The 4,588-nt window shown below is 35.7% G+C and overlaps 1 long non-coding RNA gene across 1 annotated transcript; it reads right to left on the reverse strand.

Annotated features, from left to right (window-relative positions):
• Positions 1–368: 368 nt before the first annotated feature.
• LOC141378473 (uncharacterized) lies at positions 369–3,385 on the reverse strand. Its single transcript, XR_012393115.1, has 3 exons — positions 3,335–3,385; positions 3,137–3,226; positions 369–1,720 (listed from the first exon to the last, which is right to left on the reverse strand). It is a non-coding gene; the product is annotated as an uncharacterized lncRNA (long non-coding RNA).
• Between the last annotated feature and the right edge of the window lie 1,203 nt (positions 3,386–4,588).

Here is a 4,588-nt window from a genome sequence, read left to right on the forward strand (position 1 = left end):
AAGTTAACAATTCATTTCTGTTGGAACAACATGAATTGTGTGGAACCCAGCATTTTCACAGTGTGCTAATCCATCCTGATCTCACAAGGAAATGTAAAAATGTTATGTTTCGTCAGTTTAGTGGCTAATTCGTACAAATTTGTATAAGTTCAATCATACAAAATGTACGATTTTAAAAAGGAGTCATGGCACTCAACCCCACCCCTAAACCCAACCGTCATAAAGGGGTGAACAAATCGTACTAAACTAATGAGATTGTACAAATTCATACAAATTAGCCACTAAATCAAAAGGTTGCTGTGAGATTGTGTTGGCTATTCCTGAGACACAGTTGTGGCAATGTGATGGGGATGCTGACAAAAGAGGTGCGGATCCAAATGCAGGTTTATTCAACAGAATGGTTAGGCAAGCAACGGTCTACAAGGGGCAAACAGATGTATATGGGCAATCTAGAGTCGTGGTCAATACACAGGCAATTGGTCAGTACAGGCAGGCAGAAGACAACATAAACAAACAAACGAAAAGGTGATAGGGGGGCGGTTTAGGGCGATCAAAAGTGAAAACCTGGTGGTGGGGGAACTGAAAATATGAGGAGCATGGTGATCGAATCTCTGCTTTCCGTCACAGGGAAATGCCCTATACACTTTGTCCCCCTTTTCCCTCAATTGTAAATTATTCTACTGTAAAACAGAATGTGCTTAGATAATACTTTCAAATTTAGCTCAGCTCATTTGCTGTGTGGTAAATTTACATGGTATTGCTACAGTAGCAACAGATTACCACAGGGCACTTTTTGTAACAGATGGAGTGTCTAAATAACTGACAGAATAATTGTTTCAAAACTGAATTTACAGCAGTTTTCAGCTCTATAGTCTCCATCAGTAAAGAGCCATCCACCCACATCTGGCAGTTGGACTTGTCATGCACATACAAAAAAAAAAAAAAAATCTGAAACTTAAAAGACAGCTAGAAGATCAAACTCTTCATGGGATCTTCCACTCCCTGTGGGGAAACTGAAGCCTCAGTGGGGGGAAAAGGAAGAGATGTTTCAGAGGTAGGACTCAAGATTCAAACCTCTCATCGGTGACACATCTTCTTATGCTGTCTGATATTACCACAGCAGATGTCTAAATCACTAACCCAGTGCATTCAGTATTTTTTCATATCTCACTTAAAGAGTCAAACCTGTGTCAGATTTGTGAAGCACAACCTTTTTTTTTTTTTTTTTTTTTGACACTGCATCCCTTGAGACTTGTGTTAAGTGATATCTCCTCCGAAAAGAAAAAATCTTTATTTATTTACTAACCCTTAACTTGTGCTGAGTCTGTTTGACTTACTTTCTTCAGTTCAACACAACACAAAAGTAGATATTTTGAAGAAAGCTAAAAACCTGTACCAGTTCCATGGATGGAAAAACAAATACAGTCCTATGGAAAAGTAGCTTTTAGCGCTAGTTCTAGCAGGACGATGTGATGTCACATCAGTCATCATGATCAGTTCTAACCAATAGCCACGAGACACAGGGAATCTTTAAGCAGTTCATTCATTTAATTGCAGAGAGTGACACAGGCGTTCATCCACCATCTTCCTCATCACCACCAGATTGACTCTGTCCAGGGGAAAGCTCTGCCACTGCTTTTGCCCTCAGCAATCATAGCTGGATCTGCAAGATTCCAATTCAAGCTACAGATGGGCTACAGATTCCTGCATTTGTGTTCAACTGAAGAAAGAAAGAAAGTCAAACAGGTTTAGAAAAAAGTAAACGGTGAGTAAATGATGACGAAATTTGTATTTCCTACTATGTAAGTCAATGGTTACACTTTCAGCTTTCTTCAAAATATCTGTTTTTGTGTTTAACAGAATAATAAAACTAACTAAAATTTGGAACGACTTGAGGAAGAGTAGGAAAACAAATACTATGGAAGTCAATAGTTACAGGTTTGTAGCTTTCATCAAAATGTCTTTTGTGTTTAACCGAAGAAAGTAAAAAGTTTCAGAACAAGTAAACGGTGAGAAAGTGTTGACAGAGTTTGTTTTACCAACTATGGAAGTCAATGGTTACATGTTTAGCTCTTTCAAAATAATTTGTTATGTGTTCAGCAGAAGAAAAAAAAACTAAAGGTTTGGAAATGAGACAAATGAGTGAAATGAGAGTAGAAAAACAAATACTATGGAAGTCATTGGTTGTAGGTTGTCAGCTTTCTTCAAAATGCCTTCTTTTGTGTTCAAATGAAGAAAAAAAAAGTCAAACAGGTTAACCACAGGTAAAGCATGAGTAGATGATCACAGAATTGGTTTTCCTATGGATGTTAATGGTTATGTGTGTTCAGCTTTCTTCAATATATACATACATACATATATATATATATATATATATATATATATATATATATATATATATATATATATATATATATATATATATATTTATTGTGTTAAACTGTAGAAAGAAAGTCAAACAGATTAAAAGTAAATGGTGAGTAAATAATGACAGAATTTCCTACCATTACGTGTTTAAGTTATTAAGATATTAATGGATGAAATGTAATAATCAGCGAGTCTAATGATGCTGGAACAGGAAGAAGACACAATCACTTGTTAAGTGAAACAAAAAGTAAGTATTTATTTAACAGAGAATGTCAAGCAATGAATATAGAAAATGTAATTTAAATGTAATTTTAAAAAATCGAATTGAACAAAGAAAACAGTAGTGTTGCCAAAACGAAGAAGTCATCTAACTAAATCCCAACCCACTAAACTAACTAACCAAAGAAAAATGCAGACACAAAACCATAATCTTCAGTGCGTAGCTTAACTAAACTTCATAACTTACAAATAATGATACTTTGCTGCTCATATTACTAGAATTCTTGTAAAGTACACACTGTTAGCCATTAGCAAAACAAGAGCTATTAATCCAATTGTCATAAAGATTATTCAACTTCTCAATAGTTACTAAATTGAGCTGCTAAAGCTTATCTAATAAATCAATCACTTAATCGCGAAAAAAACAAACAAACTAGAATACAGCAATAGCAGCCAAATCAAGCAAACAAACACAAGTAAACATGCCGGCCGACAAAAGTGATGAGACTGGCGGTGAGCTAAGCGCTCCTGAAGAACAGTACAAACTCACGGCTTTTATTCTGTGCAGACCAGCTCCTGATTGACGCGCCGATTGAGTCACGATGGTGAATGGCAGCCCCTTCAACCCTAGGTTGCACACCTAAAACAGGACAGGATACACAGTGAAAGGTAGAGAAGAGAACGAAAAACAGAAAACAAACAACAAACTACAAAACACCACAAAACATACAAGAAACGTAACACCTACTATGGACGTCAATGGTTACACATTTTAGCTTTCTTCAAAGTGAGGTTTCACAAACTAATTTCGAGAGGAGCACGTGATATGATCGCAGCTGGTCACTCATCTGTAATCATTAGTAAGCCCATCAGATCATTCCAAACTCTCTATAAACAGCCCGACTAACGTTGTTCCCTCATCTTCATTTTTTGAAGAATCCCCCCATCCACCCCATCTCCTCCTTTACCAGAAAGAGCTCTCAAGAACTTCCTGATCTCGTACCCCCTCACATGCTCAGAGCTCAGGGTCATCTCTCGGGACAGCATGCCAAACCTGCAATTTTACTATTTGTCCTTTGTGTTCAACAGAATAAAGAAACTAAAATGTTTGGAACCAGGGAAAATAGGAAAAACAACTTTGAAAGTCAATGGTTACAGGTTTGTAGCTTTCTTCAAATGAGGAAACAATGTCAAACGGGTTAAGAAGTAACTGGTGAGTAAAGGATGACAGACTTGTTTTTCCTACTATGGAAGTCAATGGTTACACATTTTCAGCTTTCTTCAAATATCGTTGTTTTGTGTTCAACAGAATAAAGAAATAAAAAAAAAAAAGTTTGGAACTACTAGAGGGAGAATAGGAAAAACAAATACAATGAAAGTCAATGGTTACAGATTTTCGGATTTCTTCAAAATGCCTTTTATTTGTGTTCAACTGAAGAGAAAAAATCAAACAGGTTAAGCACAAGTAAAACATGAGTAAATTATGGCATAAATGGTTTTCCTATGATGGAAGTCAATGTTTACATTTGTTCAGCTTTCTTCAAAATATCTTATTTTGTGTTCAACAAAATAAAGAAACTAATAAAAGTTTGGAACCACTTGAGGGAGTTGATGACAGAATTAATTTTTCCTATTATGGAAGTCTATGGTACAGCGTTTTCAGTTTTCTTCAAAACGTTTTCTGATGTGTACAACCAAAGAAAAAGAGTCAAACAGGTTCAGAACAAATAAATGGAGAGTAAATGATGACAGAATTCTTATTTAATACGATGAAAGTCACAAATTACATGTTTCAGCTTTCTTCAAAATATTTTCTTTTGTGTTAAACTGAAGAAAGAAAGTCAAACACGTTCAGAACAAGTAAATGGTGAGGAAATGATGACACAATTTGTATCTCCTATAGAAGTCAGTGGTTACACGTGTTCTCCTTTCTTCAAAATACCTTCTTTTTTGTTTTACTGTAGAAAGAAAGTCAAACAGGTTCAGAACAAGTAAACCGCGA

This window comes from Danio rerio, chromosome 17 (genome assembly GCF_049306965.1).
Source record: "Danio rerio strain Tuebingen ecotype United States chromosome 17, GRCz12tu, whole genome shotgun sequence".
Lineage (NCBI taxonomy): Eukaryota > Metazoa > Chordata > Actinopteri > Cypriniformes > Danionidae > Danio > Danio rerio.